Raw genomic sequence first — 25,601 nt, 5'->3', positions numbered from 1 at the left:
CGGTGTATCCCGAGGAGCTTGAACAACGTAATCATGACGCAACTTTCTGTCCGACAGCAAGCTTCTGGCAGCCCGCGAGCTGCCAGAACGCCCGTACATCGAACAGGCCCTTGTAAACACCGTTAGGTCCATCAGCTGACCGTCGCCGTTGCGTCAAAGGACTCAAACTCGCATGACCGAAGGACTGAAGCTATTGGGCAAGAGATCGTCCTGTAAGTGGCAACACCTATACTAAGGGGCGCCATGGTCCAAATTCTATAGAGGGGAAACAAAGGACAAAAATGCATGGGTTTGTATAGGGCCCTAGTCGGTCAAACAAGTTTCGTTTATAGTACAGAGAACTTATGCATAGTGGGGCAATGGAAACCTACGGAATGCAGATCAGGCGTTAGATTGCATCGCTTTCCGCCGCACGAACCCGACGCCTGCTCTGAATAGCAAAGCTAAAAATGTGAAGGAACGTAGAAACAGGTCTGCGGCCGACACTTCACCGCAGTACTTCAGGCTTATCTCAGACGGGACTGTTAATAACAGCACAGAAATGGCCACAGACACGAAAAGCCGACTCAAAAGGCTTTACAATCATTCGCGGAGGTGAAAAGACGGGAACACAAGAGAACAGCTGTTCGGTCAACGTACCCAGGGTGAACATTATAAGTCGCCGAAAGTTAAACGTTTTTCGAGAATTTGCACTGAACCTTCCGCCTTGCCTGGGACAAACCAAGCGTAGGTCTAGGTCACTTTTAATGAACGCTGTGTGTACGTAGCTTTTAAGTTCCAAACCTACGAACTGAGTCGCGAGTCAGTGCGGAAAGTTATACGGCGCCGCTTACGAATACGATAGATACCCATCAATGCAGGCTACGCAAAAATGAAACTAACATGCTAAGCAAAGGTGTTCGCAATTTTTTTTTGTTTTCGCTAGCAACATCTGGGCACCAAGCCATTCAGGCGTAGTCGGCAATGTAGCGGCGCATAACGCTGCTCGAGAAGCAGTAGACCGGGACATTGCGGACATTGCGGACAACAAACTATACGCCCCAACCCCTGCTAACATACAACGCCATCCTCTCTCACTGCCGACTATCCCGCCGACAGTTTCCTCCCCCACATCAGAACTCACCAAAGAGGAAGGAGTTATACTTCGCCAGCTCCAACCTAACACCTTTCCCTACAACACGCTCTGGCACAAAATATACCCCCCCCCCCAGTTCTCCCCTCAGTGCTTCTTCTGCCCCACATCAGGAAGACTATACCACATTGTGAGGTGATGCCCGAACATCCCAGACCTCCCTCCCAATCCCAACCCTACCCCTTCACAGTGGGCGGCGGCGCTGACCAGCTGCGACCCCTGCTCCCAGCTTCGGCTGGTGATTAGGGCTCGAAAGGCCGGCTACAGCCATGGGGTACTGGACTGAGGACACCCTTCACTGGTCCGGAGTGACTGCACTCAACGGATGGCACAAATAAAGTTTTTTCCTCCTCCTCCTCCTCGCTAGCAACCTTCGCTTCAAAACAGCGCACGCGACAGTGGTCTCAAAATGCGTTCATTCCATTAAAAACGCATACGATTCACATTAGCGCCGGTCACTTGCAATACTGACGCCACAGGCTGCCGTTAAAACAAGCTGCTGCTTACAAGATCAAAACGCTGAAAAAAAAATGTCATGATACAGAACGTGCAAAAAAACAAGCACAGCACGGTAACACGGAACGATTTCTTTTTAATATTGCACCAGTTGCGCAGCAGTCAGGAACGCAATACTCACACGTAGCAACGCAAAGCACTCTCCCAGCGTGGACGACGACCCGTAATCAGCACAAAATAGGCAGCGCTCCACGTATCACACAGTGTTGTGTGAATCGTTATCCAATGGCCATTAGACGTCGTCACAAGGAGGGGAGGGCGGGGGACAAACATTTTATTGAGCCTTTAAAGGCCCCTTAGGGGGGCGTGGTGACCGGCTGTACCGTTGACAGCAGCAACTCTCGCCGTGATCACCCGTTGGGTAGAGAGGTCGGAGCTGCCCAGCTCCTCAGCCCAGTGCCCACCGCCTGGTAAGGGGGGATAGTGGTCATGGGGACAGTTCCAAAGAAGATGGTATAGTGTTTCCACTGCTCCGCAGGCGCGTATTCCGGTTTCGGCGATGCATCACCCACGAAAGGGAGAAAAGGAGGAGTGCGAGAGGGAAAGGCGAAGGATTGCGGGGCTGTTCTGCCGGCGCACACACTCCCCGCTCTTGGCCCGGCGGCCGGCCGGCAGTGAATACCCATTTGTTTCCTCCATGTGAAGCAGCAAGTGTTTCATTCGCGCGTTGGATTTCGCCTTCTGGGACGGCTGCGCTGTTATTCAACCACACTCCTAGATCTGGATATTTTAACGAAGTTAAAAGTGCTTCAATTGTGTCTGTGTTGGATTTCGCCTCCGCTATAGTGATACATACCCACCGCTGTGCATTTCGAAGTGCTTCAACCGGGTCGTTTGATTAAGTTTTACGCTGCAACAGTGTTCTAGGTAATAAATACTTTGTAATCCGTGCTGTTTTGCAATCGCAGTGTAGCATTCGCAAATCGTCGCGTGAACGGTTGCTACGCAAGCGTGCATCCACAGTTCACCCTGTGATCGGCCGCCGCTGTGAAAGTCAACCTTTATTATGAATGAATTCCTGGAGTGTGACAAATAGAAATTTAGCCTAATGCCCCATAAAGTTGGGCCTAAGTCACGCTGGGAATACGCGATAAGTATAATCACTTGTAGCCCACCTTGAACATGTTGGTGCTCAGATTTTCTGACGATTGCTTTCAACCTTGTCACGATGGTTGCACTTTGTGCCCTGCTGCTTCTTATGCGATCGCACAAACAACCGGGTTGCTTGTTTTGTTTTTTTCTTTATCGTATCTAGCGCTCCGCTGCGCCCATACGAAACGGCAGTTGGCACTAAAGTTTTGCCCAGGCAGAATTAGAACTGTCAAATACTCCTGCTCTGATCTTCGCCTCTGACACGCAGGACTACCTTTGCACCGGCTCCTCTTCGCGATCGTGTGTTCACGGGTCTTTTTCTTTTTTGCTTGCAAGCCCCAATGGTGCTACCCACATTTATTTGCGAGTGGACTATGAAGCCTCCACTGATGACTTACGTTTGTCCACACACACTGACCAAAACAAGCTACAAGGGGCTTTAGTATTCTTACGCTGGAGCATGCTTCAAGGCATGGGATCACAAAAGCACTTAAGTTCACAGCAAATACAGGTTCTCAAATTGACTGAAAAACTGAAACATAACATTAAGCCTTATAAATATTTACCTAGTACGTGTGCTAGTTCTGCATCAATTGCTAAAAAAAAAACCCACAACACATGCTAATGACCTGATCATGAAAAAGAGTGACGTAGTGAATAGTAAATCTGTCTGCTGAAAATTTTTTAATAAAACTACAGATTTGAATATAGATTACATGTTGCAATGTATGGGCATATGAAACAGCAGAAACCAAGTCCCAAAGCTCGAAAATTCTTTATTAAATGCTTTATAACCTCAAATACACATACAACATTTTACGTGCCCATCACGGTTTAGGCCAGGAACATCTTGGCTCAAAACTTTCCACAATTTCTCAGTCAGCACCTGCAACACCAAAAGAAACAAATAAACGCTTCCTTTTACAACCACACCGCAAACGTCAAGTGAATCTAAATTCACAATTAATGGTGTATTTTGTCCCATATATGGCTACATTAATATGTACACAAAAGTTAGTTTAGCCTGCTTTTGAACTATTCTAACTGCTTATTCTGAATTTTTTTTCTACGTGACACCAGAGATCCTTTGCTGATGCGTTAGTTTAGCCTGCTTTTGAACTATTCTAACTGCTTATTCTGAATTTTTTTTCTACGTGACACCAGAGATCCTTTGCTGATGCAGTCTTGTGTCTAAAACCTGCTTTAGTCCCTTCACACCAAACGGTATTTTTGACTTTTTTGAGAATTTGTACAAGGCCAAATAATGGCTTACACTAGTAGGATTAAAGTTCTGAGCTAGACTGCTTTGATCTCTGATCTCGTTAACAACCTTTCCCAATAGCTAAGCAGGTGCTTACAGTGTATCTGACAGAACAGCTGTCACGCAATGGCCATACAGGACAACTGGGTCGGTTTATCAGTCAGGAATTATATGAGGGGGCACTAGGCTGAGCCCTGCTCATCGCACCACTGCTGCAAAAACAAAGTTGAAAAAGATTCTATTTCGGGGGTTGTAGTTGCCGAGGCCACTCTTGGGCTATGAAGCGTGACACAGTGCTAGGTTCGATACACGTTAATCCTGACATTTGGGTATCTTACCTCGCACTGAAATCTCCACACACGGGCGTTTTCGATTTTTTTCTTTTTGCCTTCACTAAAAAAAAAAGAAAAAAGTCCTTGGGCTCAGCTGCACAATGCTTTAGGAACTACGGCTGCTGCTCAGGCACAAGTTGGAGCCATTACTTGACTAGGCACAAATCCTCAAGAGTTGAAAACTGATTTCAGCGCAAAGCGGCAAAACAGCACTTTATTAAAAACAAGAGAAGTGGGAAAGACCTTATAACAACACTCGCTAAAGAACAACCTCTTTGAATAAACAGTGTCACTTTGTAAATCTAAATGCCTGGATAGCATATCCTTCATGCACAAGTATACTTAGTTGCTCCTTTAGACCAACAACGATGGCCAGAGGAAGTCAGGCTGCTGCCTTGCACGCCTTGTACTTGCTGCTTCGACTTAATATTACCATAAGTTAGGAGCCATGTATCTGAAATACCCATCTGTTTGATGCTTTGAACGTGCCATGTAGGTGTTGCCGTGCAGTAATCCTCATTGGACGACGAGAACGAATGCAAATTAAATGACTCACGAGCGAAAAATGACGTTACCAAAGTTGATCAGTTCGCTACTCTGGCACCGCTTTACCATTGAGCCAATGCTGTGGACTTGTTTGTAAACACCCTGTAATTTCTCCGCGCCACGTAACATCATTGATAGTGGTTGCCGACTGAAGTAGCGTAGAAAACCGGGCTAGTTGGTGCAGATTCATCTTCGCAGCGCACAAATAACGGGACAAAAAGGAGGATAACACTGGACAACCACTGAACCAAAACTGAATTTTTATTGAAGAGACAAATATAAAGCCATCGCAGGTATAAAAAAAAGATAAAAACATGACACATGAACCCACTATAAGCAACTGTACAGCTCTCAAGTACTGCTCTCTTGAAGATACGCCAATTCTGCATCTAAAAGTGCTAAAGACGAGCGCTAACACACGAGTCAGACATTTTTCGAATTTTATGTGCTTTCACTATACTTCCCTCACCTTTTGTTCATCGTGCGAGAACAGTACCATTGTATCATGAAGGAAAAGCGTACAACCACAATCTTTGCAATGGGTGGGAAGAGGGCCAGAAGGCACTCAGTGAACTGGCCAACATCAAAGCGACCACACTTGAAAGGAATGCAATAAACCACGTTTTATCTATAAGGAACAACCTGTTTCTTATGTTTCACACCACACCTGTTTGCTCGGCCCTTATTACTAATATTCTTTTCGATGGCGGGACAGATGCACTTTAACTTAATTTTGGCTGAAAACACCACATTGATGTTATATCTGCTCCCCACTTCTTTCAAGCGGTGAGATACCTCGTGCAGGTACGAGATTACAACTATCTTTTCCTTCACAACATCACAAGCAGGAGACAAGTTTTCTTCACCAAATCCAACAACTGAAGATGGGCCGACCCAATGACTCCGTCACCGTAGCCAGCATTTTTGGGTCCAACTAACTGTTCACCAAAGCTAGACTCAATTAGGTGAAAACAAGACTGAAAACAAAACAAGATGGCTGACCTGAGGCAGTTCACAACAATCCCATTATTTTACAATCCTAGAACGTGCTGATGAAGAGTTCAGTGAAGGCTTCTTCGATCGTGGGCTATAGAGCGAACATACATGATTCTGCTCGAATTTTAACAACAGGTCCAAAAACTGGATTGTCCAAAACTTGTCCAAAAACTTGGACATAAAGGTCAGCCTAAATGCGTGACGTTTGAATGCTTTTAAAATGTCTACCATTTTTCTTGTAGGGTCATTGTTTCTACAAAGTACTAGGTAATCGTCAACATACATGAAAATTTTAATTGCCAAACCCTCCAAGTCACGTTCCAATACACGGTCAACATGAGCCAAGAAAATGTCAATAACAAGGTGAGGAACTTTAGAACGTCTACAGATTCCAGATCTCTGCACAAAGACACTGTCACACCATCCTACAATACTTGATGCTAAGTAGAAACGCAGAAGCTCCAAAAAGGATTCCACGGAAATCCCGCAACTTTGCATAAACTTAACCTCGCCGTTGTAGACGGTGATACACTCTATCACAGAGACCAAAACTTGTTCATGCGGAAGGGAGTAGAAAAGGTTTCCAGCGTCAATGCTGAAAGCAGAGCACCAGCCTGGATTACTGCGCGCACAGTAACCTCATTTGTGTGCTGTGAAGATGAAGAAGCTTGCGCAGCGTGCCCTATCCTGGTCCTCTTGCATTGCAACATCTGCTATCTCAAACACGGAGCTGCACAGTGGACACCAGGTCGGCACAGAAATTTTCGCACTCGATGGAGCCCTCTGGCCGACCATGCCACTTATGGTCGTCTCCCATCCCTGCGACCGCAGCACCTTCTGCGGCACTGACGTTGATGACTGGATAAGCACCTACGAGAGTGCGAGCGCTCATAACAGATTGGACGCAACCTTGGGGCTGGCCAACGTAATATTTTACCTCAAGGGCCCAGCCAGACTATTGTTGGTATGAGACACATGAAGCAGACCTGACAAGCTGGGAAACCTGCAAATTGACATTACGTGAGCTGTTCGGAAAGCTTGTTGGCCAACAACTAGCCGCGAAGGAACTTTCATCCCATGCCAAAACCTCGATGGAGTCATCCGTCGCCTATATTCAGGATGGTGTTGCTCTGTGTCACAAGATAGATGCCGACACGTCAGAAACTGGTAAAGTAGGCCATGTGCAGAAAGGAATTGCTGATGGCGCTTTCAACCTGCTTGTTTATAAGGACTGCACCACCACAGACGGCATCATTACAGAGTGCAGACCATTTAAACATTTTGAAAAGGGCTTCGCAGCCTCTGTAAAATGTTTCTTTGGTTATCAACGTAACTAGTTGATGCATTTCTTTTTGTCATTTCCCCCATTGTAATGCCAAAAGGCAATGTGGGTACCAAATAAAGAAAGAAAAACAAGCGAAAGCTCACTGTATTGCCCCACAGTTCACTCGACTGCCTAACACGGCTCCCACATCCTATTACGAGTATACCACTTTACTGGAATGTGCCCCTCTTTGTTCGACGACGTAATAAAAATAGTCCGCCGTGAGCTGCAGGCTACGGCTACGGCTGCCCTACTAGCCCCGACCCGTGAATGAACGTCACCTTCCATCTCCCTAATCCATGCGATATACAGCAAGAGATCGCAAGCCACACCATTCCACGCATTTGCTCTGTAGCTCACCCGAAAAACGCTTTCACTGTTCCTCGTGTCTTAACTGGTCCCCACCAATATGCCCCACGCCATTTTCAGACACAAAATTCCGAAGAGTGGAGTACTCCTGAAAAAAAGCAAATATGCTTCCACTGCTGTCACGGTGGGCATGTGGCCCGCTACAGCTTTCGACATTGCCAGGCTAAGCCTTCGCCTCATCAGACGACTAATCAATGTAGCTCAAGGAGGTAATACTGCATCTGTGACCTGGACGACAGATCTTCTATTAACCAAGGAGTCTAAGCCCAATTTACTAGACGTTACTGTTGATGGTGTTGCAGCCCAGTCTCTCACTGACACAAATGCTCACATCTCTGTAATCAGCTTAACCCTCCGCTGGCATCTCCGCAAAGTTCTGACGCCACCCATGCAAACATTTGTTCGAGTTGCCAATGAGAGCACATCTTCAATTGCCGGAATGCGTACCGCCTGAATATGGATTGCCGACCACGATAGTGTTGCTCTCTTCACCATGCTTGAAAAATGCCCCCATGGCATTATCCTCGGCGTCGATTTTTTCTCGAACCGCTCTCATTGACTGTTCTCTCTTTTGAATTTCCTTCTGCCAAAAATGCTCAAAAGCACCGTTCTCGTTCCACAGATTATGTCCATTTGCTGTCAAATGCTGTAACATACATGCCCCTGTGATCAAGCCCACCCGTTTCTCACAGTTATTTCTCACCAGATTGTTCGACAAGCCGAGCGGAAGCTACTACAAGCATGTATCCTTGAGTGCCGCCAGAAGCTACGAGCTTTGGAGAAGCAAACCTTCTTTGCACGCCGGCAACTTGAGTATCTTATTCCTGAGGACTTCCAAGATGTGCAGCTGCACGCAAACTTCACCGCTAGCATGGGAGAAGGCCGTCATACAACGTCACAAGAGAGGAAACTGCAAGCACTCCGGCCGGACGTGCCACAATGCAACCAAGAGGTCATCAACCTATCTCCGTACACACCGGACGAAGAGGAGGCTAAGGTTTTGTCCCGTGGTGTGAATTTTAACACGGAAGCACCCCCAGAGCCAGGAAAGGTGGTTTGTGATGTCGAACGCGCGGTCGGCCAGCTTCCCTCTGAAGTACGGCAAGAAGCGCGCACCCGTGCTATTGCTGTGCTCTCTGGTTTGCGAAGACATTGTGCAAGACTGCATTTATCGGTAGCGGAGAGGCAAGCCATCAGGAGCCTGCGGAATAACAGCAGTATCGCAATCCTTCCTGCTGACAAAGGCAATGCCACGGTCTTGCTAGATAGCAGTGACTATCACACGAAGATGTTGGCCCTTCTCGAAGACCAGCAGACATACGCTCCTCTAGCCCGTGACCCAACTAGCAGGCTACAGTCCAAGCTTCAAGAACTGCTAACCAGGCTTTTCAAGCTAGTCCCTCCGCACCACAAAGGCCTCTACTACAGGTTACTGTGCACGAACGATTGAGCCCCGGCAATCTACAGTCTGCCTAAAATCCACAAGCCTGGCGTTCCTCTTTGGCCTATCGTCGACTTCTCGAGGTCACCGCTCTACCGACTATCAGGCTACCTTCACCAAGTGTTGAGCCCTCTAGCCGGTAAGACGCCCACGCACGTCGGAAACTCGTCCTCTTTTGTTTCGAAGCTGAAGGACGTAACTCTAACTGAAGACGACGTCATGGTTTCGTTCGACGTCAAGTCTCTTTTCACTAGTGTCCCAGTGGATCTGGCAGTAGCCATGTCCGAAGAAGCACTAAACGCGGACATTAGTCTTCCCGATCGCACTCCCTTTCACGTCCCCGATCTCTGTGCTTATGTTTTGTCTGAGCAACACCTATTTTTCTTACGGGGGAAGCCCCTATCAGCAGACCCATGGCACGGCGATGGGTGCGTCCATATCAGTTACTACGGCCAATCTAGTTATGGAGGCTTTAGAACCCGCCGCGGTGGCTCAGTGGCTAAGGCGTTGCGCTGCTGAGCACGAGGTCGCGGGTTCGATTCCTGACCGCGGCGGCCGCTTTTCTGATGGAGGCGAAAAGCAAAAACGCCCGTGTGTACGAGATTTTGGTGCACGATAAAGATCCCCAGGTGGTCAAAATTAATCCGGAGCCCTCCACTACGGCGCGCGTCATCGCCTGCGTTGCGTCGGCGCGTTAAACCCTACAATCAATCAATCTATGGAGGCTTTAGAGGGGAAGGTAGTGGCAACCTTCACACCGGCACCGAGGTTTTTCTGCCGCTATGTCGACGACTGTTTTTGTATTTTAAAAAAGCAAGATGTCCCATGTCTTCTGGAGAGCCTCAACGCCCAGAATGTGCATATACAGTTCACCGTGGAGTTCGAGCCAGGCAACATGCTTCCCTTTTTTGGATGTTCTTGTTCGCCGCGATGCGGGCGCTCTCTCCTTCTCAGTGTACAGGAAGCGCACACACACGGGTCGTTACTCTAGTTTTGAATCTTGCCACCCTCTCGGCCACAAGACATCCGTTGTGTCGTCCTTGATAAAGCGCGCCGTACGCATCTGCTCAGATGACAGTGCACTGAAACGTGAATTAGGAACGATTCGCCGCGAACTAATCGCCAATGGCTATCCTAAGCGACTTATTTGACGAACCAAGAATAAGGTACTACAGCCAAGAATGGCCAACAACAGGACATTACGAGCACGCGCAGCCATCCCCTACGTCCCAGGAATAAGCGAAGCATTGTCGCACGTCTTTTCAAAATACGGCATGCGCATTGCCCATGTACCGACCAGCGAGCTCCGCGACGACTGAAAGAGCACCAACGTGATGTAAGAAATCATAATCACATGACCAATGCCATTGCGGAGCACGCGCACAAGCATTCCCACAAGATTGACTGGGAGAACACCGCAATTTTAGCTAAGGAAAAGAACACATCATCTTGGCGTCTGCTAGAGTCACTTTTTATCCAATCAACGCCAGCCGCAATGAACCGGACGGATGGGACTTTGCCTCCCGTCTACGCATGCTGTCTACGTCATGTGCTGCCTATATATTGACGACGACGGCTTGTCTTACGTAGTGAACAAGGGACCCGTATGTGGTTCCGAAACGTCAATATATTTTTATTCTTGGTCAGTGTTCGCTTTTCTTTTGCAAGTTATTATATGGTCTTCCCTATTACAGACGCGCTGCTTCTGTGAAACGTCACTCTGCCACACATCATCATTACTGTGGTAGAGAACCAAACCTGCCTTCCCTTTCAGTTTTTCAACTTCAGTTTCACACGGCAAGTCCTTCCCAAGGGGATTTCGCTTGCAATGCTGTGCCCTTTCTGCCATGAATGCTAGCACCCCTGCAGATTTACCTCCTGCAGTGCAGGCGTCCCATCAAGCACCATCAATCAAGGCAGTGGCTGCTTCAGACCTCCCACCGGATCATACCGCCGATCTCCCTCGTCTTCTGGATTCCTGCAAGGACATCTTTGACTTAGTCAACCATCCACCAACCCAAACTTCTGCAGTCACCCATCCTATCAACACCAACGATGCTTCACTAGTGTACAGGTGGCCCTATTGCGTATCACTTGCTGAACGACTCGTCATCCAAAAGTTAAAAAAAAATGCTCAATAAGGATACAGTCAAACCATCTTCCAGTCTGTGGGTGTCTCCAGTCGTGTTGGTCAGAGAAAAAGATGGGACGTAGGGCTTCTAGATGGATTATGCAAACTTAACTATTATGAAGGAAGGCCTTATACAGTGGGATTTCATTGATACAATTCTGCATAATCCGTTTTTCTTTTCATTCCAAGCCAAAATCCCTTAGAAATAATGCATTTTCGTGCATTTGATACGATCACATTTTTGCTAAAAATTGGATGGCACGACCACGAAAGTGAACCTTGACCATTTTTAGAAACCTTACATTTATTCTTCGGTATACTAGCTCAAACCCCATGTCAACAACCCATGACCTAAATGGCAGCGCCGGTTCTGCGACAAAAACACTGCTGCCGGGCGTGGGCGCTCTGTTCAATGAGGATGATATGTGAGGCGAGGCACTGTGCCATCTAGTGAAACATATCATAATCACAGAGTTTCTCAGTTTGATCATAATCGAAAAAGAAGGTTCCAATGCTCTTGGCAGGCGGCGACTTCCCTCCCCAAATTCTCGCCATGCTCTGTGCTTCCCGCTCCGTTCTTTGTTCTCTTTCTGCGCTGTTCCTGTGTTCGGTGGTGTTGCTTATGAGGCTATTTTTGTTCTTGTTCTATTTGACTAGTCTTGTTCTCCTTAGGCTGCCTTGTTGCTGTGCGGGGTGTGCTGCCGGGCTTGTGGCAATGTCGAGGAAACGGAAGGCACTCAGTATAAAAAGAAAAAGTGGAAATTGTACAGAAATTGGAAGAAAACCCGAAGAGGAAATGCGTGGATTTGGCACACAAGCTCGGTTTGCCAGTGTCAACGCTCAACACTATTGCCGGTCAGCAAGAGGAACTTCAAAAGAATGTGTAAGTTTCCGGCCCTGATGCGAAACAAGCACAAGGTGCGAAGCATGACCAAATGGAAGACATCCTGCGCACATGGTGGGAGGAAGTTAGATCGGCAGGATGAACGCCGATAGGTCAGTACTACGCGAAAAAGTTGACAACACTGCGCTCTCCTTGGGCATTGAGGACTCCAAAGCGTCTGGTGGCTGGCTTCACCAATTCAAGGCACAACGTGAAGTGTCATACAGAACAGCATCCGCGCAAGTGAAAAATACCAGCAGCTTTTTTTTTATTTCTACATTTCCGGAGAATTTTCTCCCAGACTTCAAAAAGAAAGTGCAGCACAAATTTACCAGCTACTCCACTGTTGCTCAATAAAATTGAGTTGCTGACGGAGAATGCAGATTTTTCTCCTTTTTTTAACAAACTCTTTGGATAATACGATTTTCACATAATGCTTTTTATTTCCCGGTTCCCCTGAAAAACGTATCAACGAGATTTCACTGTACATGATACATAGACAAGATGTGGCTGGCAACTTGTGAAGGGAGGTAACTTCGTGCAACCAAAGCCTGATTAGTCATGCTAATTCCTCCTATATTTCAATATGGTCTAACACCAGCTACCCCACTTCGGCAGAGCCAGTGGGGAACATTTCAACACTACTGTCACTGTGTACTGCAGAACGAACATCCATCGCGCATTTAAAAATTCTGCATACGAAGCTGCATCGCGAAAAGTTGTTCTATGGCCATTGAATGTCCTCGCTGAATGTCAAGGAAGCGTCCTCACCGACGCGCTTTGGCGTCGTCTATCAGCGGGTTCGTATGTATACAAGCGTTTAAAGCAAGAACGGTAAATATATTACTACGCCCTTCAAGCACATGTCGGCAAAATGCGATTACTTCGCCGCGTTCGCAGGATTTAGCCGCACAGTAGAGAACACAGTCGTAGCATACTAGCAGGAATGAACGTATCGTACGGCTTCTTCCACGTTTCGTCACCCCGTGACTACAGTTTACCTCAACACCAATTTATAACGCACGCACTTAAAGAGCTTACACTCTAAAAAGCGCTACAACCTTTCTGGTAACCTTTAGTGAATGTAAAAGCGTAGCCACCGCGCACATCACGTCGTAGCTAGCGCCGACTTCAATGCGAACGCGGTCGTCGACGCGGCTACGTGAACGTACCGCTGACAGCCTCAAGGAAAGTGTATTTGGGGGCTCTAGAACAACGTATTTAAATTTAGCCCATGTTTGCGAATAACAAATGATGCCTTGAGTGCTTTAGTTACATTGTCATTCAGAATGTGCCTAGCCAGTTATGTCCAACATACGGAGAGCGCACGGCGTTTGCAGTACACGGACAGGTATATAATTACCCGTCCCTCTTGACACCAGCCCTTAAAAAATATCTTACCTTTCGTTTATGACGCAAAAAGATGCAGAGGAGAAAGCAGCAGGTTTCGTTATCTACAAGAAATCGATGCTGGCTTGCGCTTTGAAACTCGTACACAACAGGCAAGTGGCTTCGGCTTGACGTGGCTTGACCAGTGTTGCTTTTGCCTTGTGCAAACTTAATTCAAATAAAAAACTCTGTCACACGACCGGCTAAATACAGCCGCTCGTGTTCTGTTATTTGCGGAGATAACAGAGTATAAAAGTTGTGTAACAGAGATTTTAGTAGATTCAATTTTGCGCAAAGCAAAAGCAACACTGGTCAATCCACGTCAAGCCGAAGCCACTTGCCTTTTGTGTACGAGTTTCAAAGCGCAAGCCAGCATCGATTTCTTGTAGATAACGAAACCTGCTGCTTTCTCCTCGGCATTTTTTTGCGTCATAAACGAAAGGTAAGATATTTTTTAAGGGCTGGTGTCAAGAGAGACGGGTAATTATATACCTGTCCGTGTACTGCAAACGCCGTGCGCTCTCCGTATGTTGGGCATAATTGGCTAGGCACATTCTGAATAACAAGGGAATCATTTCTTATTCGCAAACATGGGCTAAATTTAAATAGGTTGTTCTAGAGCCCCTAAATACACTTTCCTTGAGGCTGTCAGCGGTACGTTCACATAGCCGCGTCGACGACCGCGTTCGCATTGAAGTCGGCGCTAGCTACGACGTGATGTGCGCGGTGGCTACGCTTCTACATTCACTCAAGGTTACCAGAAAGGTTGTAGCGCTTTTTAGAGTGTAAGCTCTTTAAGGGCGTGCGTTATAAATTGGTGTTGAGGTAAACTGTAGTAACGGGGTGACGAAACGTGGAAGAAGCCGTACGACGCGTTCATTCCTGCTAGTATGCTACGACTGTGTTCTCTACTGTGCGGCTAAATCCTGCGAACGCGGCGAAGTAATCGCATTTTGCCGACATGTGCTTGAAGGGCGTAGTAATATATTTACCGTTCTTGCTGTAAACGCTTGTATACATACGAACCCGCTGATAGACGACGCCAAAGCGCGTCGGTGAGGACGCTTCCTTGACATTCAGCGAGGACATTCAATGGCCATAGAACAACTTTTCGCGATGCAGCTTCGTATGCAGGATTTTTAAATGCGCGATGGATGTTCGTTCTGCAGTACACAGTGACAGTAGTGTTGAAATGTTCCCCACTGGCTCTGCCGAAGGGGGGTAGCTGGTGTTAGACCATATTGAAATATAGGAGGAATTAGCATGACTAATCAGGCTTTGGTTGCACGAAGTTACCTCCCTTCACGAGTTGCCAGCCACATCTTGTCTATGTATCATGTACAGTGAAATCTCGTTGATACGTTTTTCAGGGGAACCGGGAAATAAAAAGCATTATGTGAAAATCGTATTATCCAAAGAGTTTGTTAAAAAAAGGAGAAAAATCTGCATTCTCCGTCAGCAACTCAATTTTATTGAGCAACAGTGGAGTAGCTGGTAAATTTGTGCTGCACTTTCTTTTCGAAGTCTGGGAGAAAATTCTCCGGAAATGTAGAAATAAAAAAAAAAGCTGCTGGTATTTTTCACTTGCGCGGATGCTGTTCTGTATGACACTTCACGTTGTGCCTTGAATTGGTGAAGCCAGCCACCAGACGCTTTGGAGTCCTCAATGCCCAAGGAGAGCGCAGTGTTGTCAACTTTTTCGCGTAGTACTGACCTATCGGCGTTCATCCTGCCGATCTAACTTCCTCCCACCATGTGAGCAGGATGTCTTCCATTTGGTCATGCTTCGCACCTTGTGCTTGTTTCGCATCAGGGCCGGAAACTTGCACATTCTTTTGAAGTTCCTCTTGCTGACCGGCAATAGTGTTGAGCGTTGACACTGGCAAACCCAGCTTGTGTGCCAAATCCACGCATTTCCTCTTCGGGTTTTCTTCCAATTTCTGTACAATTTCCACTTTTTCTTTTTATACTGAGTGCCTTCCGTTTCCTCGACATTGCCACAAGCCCGGCAGCACACCCCGCACAGCAACAAGGCAGCCTAAGGAGAACAAGACTAGTCAAATAGAACAAGAACAAAAATAGCCTCATAAGCAACACCACCGAACACAGGAACAGCGCAGAAAGAGAACAAAGAACGGAGCGGGAAGCACAGAGCATGGCGAGAATTTGGGGAGGGAAGTCGCCGCCTGCCAAGAGCATTGGAACCTTCTTCCTCGATTATGATCAAACTGAGAAACTCTGTGATTATGATATGTTTCACTAGATGGCACAGTGCCTCGCCTCACATATCATCCTCATTGAACAGAGCGCCCACGCCCGGCAGCAGTGTTTTTGTCGCAGAACCGGCGCTGCCATTTAGGTCATGGGTTGTTGACATGGGGTTTGAGCTAGTATACCGAAGAATAAATGTGAGGTATCTAAAAATGGTCAAGGTTCACTTTCGTGGTCGTGCCATCCAATTTTTAGCAAAAATGTGATCGTATCAAATGCACGAAAATGCATTATTTCTAAGGGATTTTGGCTTGGAATGAAAAGAAAAACGGATTATGCAGAATTGTATCAATGAAATCCCACTGTATAAGGCCTTCCTTCATAATAGTTAAGTTTGCATAATCCATCTAGAAGCGCTACGTCCCATCTTTTTCTCTGACCAACACGACTGGAGACACCCACAGACTGGAAGATGGTTTGACTGTATCCTTATTGAGCATTTTTTTTAACTTTTGGATGACGAGTCGTTCAGCAAGTGATACGCAATAGGGCCACCTGTACACTAGTGAAGCATCGTTGGTGTTGATAGGATGGGTGACTGCAGAAGTTTGGGTTGGTGGATGGTTGACTAAGTCAAAGATGTCCTTGCAGGAATCCAGAAGACGAGGGAGATCGGCGGTATGATCCGGTGGGAGGTCTGAAGCAGCCACTGCCTTGATTGATGGTGCTTGATGGGACGCCTGCACTGCAGGAGGTAAATCTGCAGGGGTGCTAGCATTCATGGCAGAAAGGGCACAGCATTGCAAGCGAAATCCCCTTGGGAAGGACTTGACGTGTGAAACTGAAGTTGAAAAACTGAAAGGGAAGGCAGGTTTGGTTCTCTACCACAGTAATGATGATGTGTGGCAGAGTGACGTTTCACAGAAGCAGCGCGTCTGTAATAGGGAAGACCATATAATAACTTGCAAAAGAAAAGCGAACACTGACCAAGAATAAAAATATATTGCCGTTTCGGAACCACATACGGGTCCCTTGTTCACTACGTAAGACAAGCCGTCGTCGTCAATATATAGGCAGCACATGACGTAGACAGCATGCGTAGACGGGAGGCAAAGTCCCATCCATCCGGTTCATTGCGGCTGGCGTTGATTGGATAAAAAGTGACTCTAGCAGACGCCAAGATGATGGGTTCTTTTCCTTAGCTAAAATTGCGGTGTTCTCCCAGTCAATCTTGTGGGAATGTTTGTGCGCGTGCTCCGCAATGGCATTCGTCATGTGATTATGATTTCTTACATCACGTTGGTGCTCTTTCAGTCGTCGCGGAGCTTGCTGGTCGGTACATGGGCAATGCGCATGTCGTATTTTGAAAAGACGCGCGACAATGCTTCGCTTATTCCTGGGATGTAGGGGATGGCTGCGCGTGCTCGTAATGTCCTGTTGTTGGCCATTCTTGGCTGTAGTATCTTATTCTTGGTTTGGCAAATAAGTCGCTTAGGGTAGCCATTGGCGATTAGTTCGCGGCGAATCGTTCCTAATTCACGTTTCAGTGCACTGTCATCTGAGCAGATGCTTACGGCGCGCTTTATCAAGGACGACACAACGGATGTCTTGTGGCCGAGAGGGTGGCAAGATTCAAAACTGGAGTAACGACCCGTGTGTGTGCGCTTCCTGTACACTGAGAAGGAGAGAGCGCCCGCATCGCGGCGAACAAGAACATCCAAAAAAGGGAAGCATGTTGCCTTGCTCGAACTCCACGGTGAACTGTACAGGGTGTTGCGACGATAACTGGAACACTTTAAAAAATTTTCTTGAGCGATCCGCCGCTCTGTTCGCGCTCAAACTTCACACAAAGGTCGCATTTTGTGGTCTATTTTGTTTGACACCGGGAACAACAACGGTACTTACCTGTGTATTCTGAAAATAAAAAAAAACGATTTTCGCCTATGGGAAATCAGCGGCTGATTTGGACGTGCGAGCCAGCGCAAGTTGATGTTGGAACGACGGAACCACCTGCAGAGTGAAACGCATGTTTGGGATTCACGTACGGAGCCAAATGGTGCAGCAGACGATCAGAAAATGCACCTAGAAATGAGCTAACAGACGATCCGAAAATCCGGTTTTCGGGCTCGCACGTCCAAATCGCCGCCATTTTCCCATAGGCGAAAATCGTTTTTATTCATTTTCAGAAATACCAGGTAAGTACCGTCGTTGTTCCCGGTGTCAAACAAAATAGACCACAAAATGCGACCTTCATAGCAAGTTTGAGCGCGAACAGAGCGGCGGATCGCTCAGGAAAAATTTTTAAAGTGTTCCAGTTATCGTCGCAACACACTGTATATGCACATTCTGGGCGTTGAGGCTGTCCAGAAGACATGGGACATCTTGCTTGTTTAAAATACAAAAACAGTCGTCGGCATAGCGGCAAAAAAACCTCGGTGCCGGTGTGAAGGTTGCCACTACCTTCCCCTCTAAAGCCTCCATAACTAGATTGGCCGTAGTAACTGATATTGATGCACCCACTGCCGTACCATGGGTCTGCTGATAGAGGCTTCCCCCGTAAGAAAAATAGGTGTTGCTCAGACAAAACATAACCAACTCAGAGAGCTCGGGGACGTGAAAGGGAATGCGATCGGGAAGACTAATATCCGCGTTTAGTGCTTCTTCGCACGTGGCTACTGCCAGATCCACTGGGACACTAGTGAAAAGAGACTTGACGTCGAACGAAACCATGACGTCGTCTTCAGTTAGAGTTACGTCCTTCAGCTTCGAAACAAAAGAGGACGAGTTTCCGACGTGCGTGGGCGTCTTACCGGCTAGAGGGCTCAACACGTGGTTAAGGTAGCCTGATAGTCGGTAGAGCGGTGATCTCAATAAGTCGACGATAGGCCGAAGAGGAACGCCAGGATTGTGGATTTTAGGCAGACCGTAGATTGCCGGGGCTCAACCGTTCATGCACAGTAACCTGTAGTAGAGGCCCTTGTGGGGCGGAGGGACTAGCTTGAAAAGCCTGGTTAGCAGTTCTTGAAGCTTGGACTGTAACCTGCTAGTTGGGTCACGGGCTAGAGGAGCGTATGTCTGCTGGTCTTCGAGAATGGCCAACATCTTCTTGTGGTAGTCACTGCTATCTAGCAAGACCGTGGCATTGCCTTTGTCAGCAGGAAGGATTGCGATACTGCTGTTATTCCGCAGGCTCCTGATGGCTTGCCTCTCCGCTACCGATAAATGCAGTCTTGCACAATGTCTTCGCAAACCAGAGAGCACACCAATAGCACGGGTGCGCGCTTCTTGCCGTACTTCAGAGGGAAGCTGGCCGACCGCGCGTTCGACCGCACAAATCACCTTTCCTGGCTCCGGGGGTGCTTCCATGTTAAACTTCAAACCAAGGGACAAAACCTTAGCCTCCTCTTCATTCGGTGTGTACGGAGATAGGTTGATGACCTCTTGGGTGCATTGTGGCACGTCCGGCTGGAGTGCTTGCAGTTTCCTCTCTTGCGACATTCTATGACGGCCTTCTCCCATGCTAGTGGTGAAGTTTGCGTGCAGCTGCACATCTGGGAAGTCCTCAGGAATAAGATACTCAAGTTGCCGGCGTGCAAAGAAGGTTTGCTTCTCCAAAGCTCGTAGCTTCTGGCGGCACTCAAGGATACATGCTTGTAGTAGCTTCCGCTCGGCTTGTCGAACAATCTGGTGAGAAATAACTGTGAGAAACAGGTGGGCTTGATCACAGGGGCATGTATGTTACAGCATTTGACAGCAAATGGACATAATCTGTGGAACGAGAACGGTGCTTTTGAGCATTTTTGGCACAAGGAAATTCAAAAGAGAGAAGTCCCGCAGAACAGTCAATGAGAGCGGTTCGAGAAAAAATCGATGCCGAGGATAATGTCATTGGGGCATTTTTCAAGGACGGTGAAGAGAACGACACTATCGTGGTCGGCAATCCATATTCAGGCGGTACGCGTTCCGGCAATTGAAGGTGTGCTCTCATTGGCAACTCGAACAAATGTTTGCATGGGTGGCGTCAGAACTTTGCGGTGATGCCAGCGGAGGGTTAAGCTCATTACAGAGATGTGAGCATTTGTGTCAGTGAGAGCCTGGGCTGCAACACCATCAACAGTAACATCTAGTAAATTGGGCTTAGACTGCTTGGTTAATAGAAGATCTGTCGTCCAGGTCACAGGTGCAGTATTACCTCCTTGAGCTGCATTGATTAGTCGTCTGATGAGGCGAAGGCTTAGCCTGGCAATGTCGAAAGCTGTAGCGGGCCACATGCCCACCGTGACAGCAGTGGAAGCATATTTGCTTTTTTTCAGGAGTACTCCACTCTTCGGAATTTTGTGTCTGAAAATGGCGTGGGGCCAGTTAAGACACGAGGAACAGTGAAAGCGTTTTTCGGGTGAGCTACAGAGCAAATGCGTGGAATGGTGTGGCTTGCGAGCTCTTGCTGTATATCGCATGGATTAGGGAGATGGAAGGTGACGTTCATTCACGGGTCAGGGCTAGTAGGGCAGCCGTAGCCGTAGCCTCCAGCTCACGGCGTACTATTTTAATTAAGTCGTCGAACAAAGAAGGGCACATTCCAGTGGAGTGGTATACTCGTAATAGGATGTGGGAGCCGTGTTAGGCAGTCGAGTGAACTGTGGGGCAATACAGTGAGCTTTCGCTTGTTTCTTTCTTTCTTTATTTGGTACCCACAGCGCCTTTTGGCATTACAGTGGGGGGGAATGACAAAAGGAAATGCATCAATTAGTTACGTTGATAACCAAAGAAACATTTTCCAGAGGCTGCGAGGCCCTTTTCAAGATGTTTAAACGGTCTGCACTCTGTAATGATGCCGTCTGTGGTGGTGCAGTCCTTATAAACAAGCAGGTTGAAAGCGCCATCAGCAATTCCTTTCTGCGCATGGCCTACTTTGCCAGTTTCTGACGTGTCGGCATCTATCTTGTGACACAGAGCAACACCATCCTGAATATAGGCGACGGATGACTCCATCGAGGTTTTGGCATGGGAAGAAAGTTCCTTCGCGGCTAGTTGGTGGCCAACAAGCTTTCCGAACAGCTCACGTAATGTCAATTTGCAGGTTTCCCAGCTTGTCAGGTCTGCTTCATGTGTCTGATACCAACAATAGTCTTGCTGGGCCCTTGAAATAAAATGTTACGTTGGCCAGCACCAAGGTTGCGTCCCATCTGTTATGAGCGCTCGCACTCTCGTAGATGCTTATCCAGTCATCAATGTCAGTGCCGCAGAAGGTGCTGCGGTCGCAGGGATGGGAGACGACCATAAGTGGCATAGTCGGCCAGAGGGCTCCATCGAGTGCCAAAATTTTGTGCCGACCTGGTGTCCACTGCGCAGCTCCGTGTTTGAGGTAGCAGATGTTGCAGTGCAAGAGGACCAGGATAGGGCACACTGCGCAAGCCTCTTCATCTTCACAGCGCGCAAATGAGGTTACTGTGCGCGCAGTAATCCAGGCTGGTGCTCTGCTTTCAGCATTGACGCTGAAAACCTTTTCTACTCCCTTCCGCATGAACAAGTTTTGGTCTCTGTGAAAGAATGTATCACCGTCTACAACGGCGAGGTTAAGTTTATGCAAAGTTGCGGGATTTCCGTGGAATCCTTTTTGGAGCTTCTGCGTTTCTACTTAGCATCAACTATTGTAGGATGGTGTGACGTGTCTATGTGCAGAGATCTGAAATCTGTAGACGTTCTAAAGTTCCTCACCTTGTTAGTGACATTTCTTGGCTCATGTTGACCGTGTATTGGAACGTGACTTGGAGGGTTTGGCAATTAAAACTTTCGGGTATGTTGACGATTACCTAGTACTTTGTGGAAACTATGACCCTACAAGAAAAATGGTGGACATTTTAAAAGCATTCAAACGTCACGCATTTAGGCTGACCTTTATGTCCAAGGCGCAAACCAAAGAACAATCCAGTTTTTGGACCTGTTGTTAAAATTCGAGCAGAATCATGTATGTTCGCTCTATAGCCCACGATCGAAGAAGCCTTCACTGAACTCTTCATCAGCACGTTCTAGGATTGTAAAATAATGGGATTGTTGTGAACTGCCTCAGGTCAGCCATCTTGTTTTGTTTTCAGTCTTGTTTTCACCTAATTGAGTCTAGCTTTGGTGAACAGTTAGTTGGACCCAAAAATGCTGGCTACGGTGACGGAGTCATTGGGTCGGCCCATCTTCAGTTGTTGGATTTGGTGAAGAAAACTTGTCTCCTGCTTGTGATGTTGTGAAGGAAAAGATAGTTGTAATCTCGTACCTGCACGAGGTATCTCACCGCTTGAAAGAAGTGGGGAGCAGATATAACATCAATGTGGTGTTTTCAGCCAAAATTAAGTTAAAGTGCATCTGTCCCGCCATCGAAAAGAATATTAGTAATAAGGGCCGAGCAAACAGGTGTGGTGTGAAACATGAGAAACAGGTTGTTCCTTATAGATAAAACGTGGTTTATTGCATTCCTTTCAAGTGTGGTCGCTTTGATGTTGGCCAGTTCACTGAGTGCCTTCTGGCCCCCTTCCCACCCATTGCAAAGATTGTGGTTGTACGCTTTTCCTTCATGATACAATGGTACTGTTCTCGCACGATGAACAAAAGGTGAGGGAAGTATAGTGAAAGCACATAAAATTCGAAAAATGTCTGACTCGTGTGTTAGCGCTCGTCTTTAGCACTTTTAGATGCAGAATTGGCGTATCTTCAAGAGAGCAGTACTTGAGAGCTGTACAGTTGCTTATAGTGGGTTCATGTGTCATGTTTTTGTCTTTTTTTTATACCTTCGATGGCTTTATATTTGTCTCTTCAATAAAAATTCAGTTTTGGTTCAGTGGTTGTCCAGTGTTATCCTCCTTTTTGTCCCGTTATTTGTGCGCTGCGAAGATGAATCTGCACCAACTAGCCCGGTTTTCTACGCTACTTCAGTCGGCAACCACTATCAATGATGTTACGTGGCGCGGAGAAATTACAGGTTGTTTACAAACAAGTCCATAGCATTGGCTCAATGGTAAAGCGGTGCCAGAGTAGCGAACTGATCAACTTTGGTAACGTCATTTTTCGCTCGTGAGTCATTTAATTTGCATTCGTTCTCGTCGTCCAATGAGGATTACTGCACGGCAACACCTACATGGCACGTTCAAAGCATCAAACAGATGGGTATTTCAGATACATGGCTCCTAACTTATGGTAATATTAAGTCGAAGCAGCAAGTACAAGGCGTGCAAGGCAGCAGCCTGACTTCCTCTGGCCATCGTTGTTGGTCTAAAGGAGCAACTAAGTATACTTGTGCATGAAGGATATGCTATCCAGGCATTGAGATTTACAAAGTGACACTGTTTATTCAAAGAGGTTGTTCTTTAGCGAGTGTTGTTATAAGGTCTTTCCCACTTCTCTTGTTTTTAATAAAGTGCTGTTTTGCCGCTTTGCGCTGAAATCAGTTTTCAACTCTTGAGGATTTGTGCCTAGTCAAGTAATGGCTCCAACTTGTGCCTGAGCAGCAGCCGTAGTTCCTAAAGCATTGTGCAGCTGAGCCCAAGGACTTTTTTCTTTTTTTTTTTAGTGAAGGCAAAAAGAAAAAAATCGAAAACGCCCGTGTGTGGAGATTTCAGTGCGAGGTAAGATACCCAAATGTCAGGAATAACGTGTATCGAACCTAGAACTGTGTCACGCTTCATAGCCCAAGAGTGGCCTCGGCAACTACAACCCCCGAAATAGAATCTTTTTCAACTTTGTTTTTGCAGCAGTGGTGCGATGAGCAGGGCTCAGCCTAGTGCCCCCTCATATAATTCCTGACTGATAAACCGACCCAGTTGTCCTGTATGGCCATTGCGTGACAGCTGTTCTGTCAGATACACTGTAAGCACCTGCTTAGCTATTGGGAAAGGTTGTTAACGAGATCAGAGATCAAAGCAGTCTAGCTCAGAACTTTAATCCTACTAGTGTAAGCCATTATTTGGCCTTGTACAAATACTCAAAAAAGTCAAAAATACCGTTTGGTGTGAAGGGACTAAAGCAGGTTTTAGACACAAGACTGCACCAGCAAAGGATCTCTGGTGTCACGTAGAAAAAAATTCAGAATAAGCAGTTAGAATAGTTCAAAAGCAGGCTAAACTAACTTTTGTGTACATATTAATGTAGCCATATATGGGACAAAATACACCATTAATTGTGAATTTAGATTCACTTGACGTTTGCGGTGTGGTTGTAAAAGGAAGCGTTTATTTGTTTCTTTTGGTGTTGCAGGTGCTGACTGAGAAATTGTGGAAAGTTTTGAGCCAAGATGTTCCTGGCCTAAACCGTGATGGGCACGTAAAATGTTGTATGTATATTTGAGGTTAGAAAGCATTTAATAAAGAATTTTCGAGCTTTGGGACTTGGTTTCTGCTGTTTCATATGCCCATACATTGCAACATGTAATCTATATTCAAATCTGTAGTTTTATTAAAAAATTTTCAGCAGACAGATTTACTATTCACTACGTCACTCTTTTTCATGATCAGGTCATTAGCATGTGTTGTGGGTTTTTTTTTTAGCAATTGATGCAGAACTAGCACACGTACTAGGTAAATATTTATAAGGCTTAATGTTATGTTTCAGTTTTTCAGTCAATTTGAGAACCTGTATTTGCTGTGAACTTAAGTGCTTTTGTGATCACATGCCTTGAAGCATGCTCCAGCGTAAGAATACTAAAGCCCCTTGTAGCTTGTTTTGGTCAGTGTGTGTGGACAAACGTAAGTCATCAGTGGAGGCTTCATAGTCGAACTCGCAAATAAATGTGGGTAGCACCATTGGGGCTTGCAAGCAAAAAAGAAAAAGACCCGTGAACACACGATCGCGAAGAGGAGCCGGTGCAAAGGTAGTCCTGCGTGTCAGAGGCGAAGATCAGAGCAGGAGTATTTGACAGTTCTAATTCTGCCTGGGCAAAACTTTAGTGCCAACTGCCGTTTCGTATGGGCGCAGCGGAGCGCTAGATACGATAAAGAAAAAAACAAAACAAGCAACCCGGTTGTTTGTGCGATCGCATAAGAAGCAGCAGGGCACAAAGTGCAACCATCGTGACAAGGTTGAAAGCAATCGTCAGAAAATCTGAGCACCAACATGTTCAAGGTGGGCTACAAGTGATTATACTTATCGCGTATTCCCAGCGTGACTTAGGCCCAACTTTATGGGGCATTAGGCTAAATTTCTATTTGTCACACTCCAGGAATTCATTCATAATAAAGGTTGACTTTCACAGCGGCGGCCGATCACAGGGTGAACTGTGGATGCACGCTTGCGTAGCAACCGTTCACGCGACGATTTGCGAATGCTACACTGCGATTGCAAAACAGCACGGATTACAAAGTATTTATTACCTAGAACACTGTTGCAGCGTAAAACTTAATCAAACGACCCGATTGAAGCACTTCGAAATGCACAGCGGTGGGTATGTATCAACGCGAAATCCAACACAGACACAGTTGAAGCACTTTTAACTTCGTTAAAATATACAGATCTAGGAGTGTGGTTGAATCAGCGCAGCCGTCCCAGAAGGCGAAATCCAACGCGCAACTGAAACACTTGCCGGTTGGCGCAAGCGAAAAGGGTGCACGCTTCGGTATTCACTGCCGGCCGGCCGCCGGGCCAAGAGCGGGGAGTGTGTGCGCCGGCAGAACAGCCCCGCAACCCTTCGCCTTTCCCTCTCGCACTCCTCCTTTTCTCCCTTTCGTGGGTGATGCATCGCCGAAACCGGAATACGCTCCGCAGGCCGGGCAGTTGGGGGAGGGGTAGACGGCAGGATAAATACGGTGCAGGTGGTAGCGACAGGGGAGGGTATGGGTTTGCACCAGTCGCCATAGCCGTTCTTTCCTGTTGGATGAATCCGGGTGTGCAGGAGGGAGCTGGCGGCGTGTGAGGCGGAAATGTTCCGTAATGTCTTGGAAGGTTAAGAGACTGTCCCGAGCTGAAATGGCTCCGTGAAAGGGTTCGAGGCGAGGCCTG

The 25,601-nt window shown here is 47.0% G+C and overlaps 1 protein-coding gene and 2 long non-coding RNA genes across 3 annotated transcripts in view; 1 reads left to right on the top strand and 2 right to left on the bottom strand.

Moving 5' to 3' along the window:
* The window catches only part of LOC144175550 (2-Hydroxyacid oxidase 1-like), a 68,330-nt gene that overhangs the window by 4,772 nt on the left and 37,957 nt on the right, over window positions 1-25,601 (bottom strand). The gene's annotated exons all lie outside the window — the stretch shown is intronic.
* LOC144173569 (uncharacterized) lies at window positions 3,500-13,540 on the bottom strand. The gene is made up of 3 exons (XR_013323321.1): window positions 13,425-13,540; window positions 10,885-10,987; window positions 3,500-3,626 (listed from the first exon to the last, which is right to left on the bottom strand). It is a non-coding gene; the product is annotated as an uncharacterized LOC144173569 (long non-coding RNA).
* LOC144173568 (uncharacterized) lies at window positions 13,759-23,956 on the top strand. Its single transcript, XR_013323320.1, has 3 exons — window positions 13,759-13,854; window positions 16,275-16,377; window positions 23,865-23,956. It is a non-coding gene; the product is annotated as an uncharacterized LOC144173568 (long non-coding RNA).

This window comes from Haemaphysalis longicornis, unplaced genomic scaffold, assembly GCF_048455015.1.
Source record: "Haemaphysalis longicornis isolate Haplotype H1 unplaced genomic scaffold, Haemaphysalis longicornis Haplotype H1 scaffold_3, whole genome shotgun sequence".
NCBI lineage: Eukaryota > Metazoa > Arthropoda > Arachnida > Ixodida > Ixodidae > Haemaphysalis > Haemaphysalis longicornis.
The sequence above is the reverse complement of the archived record's forward strand: the minus strand, read 5'-3'. Positions and strand labels throughout refer to the sequence as shown.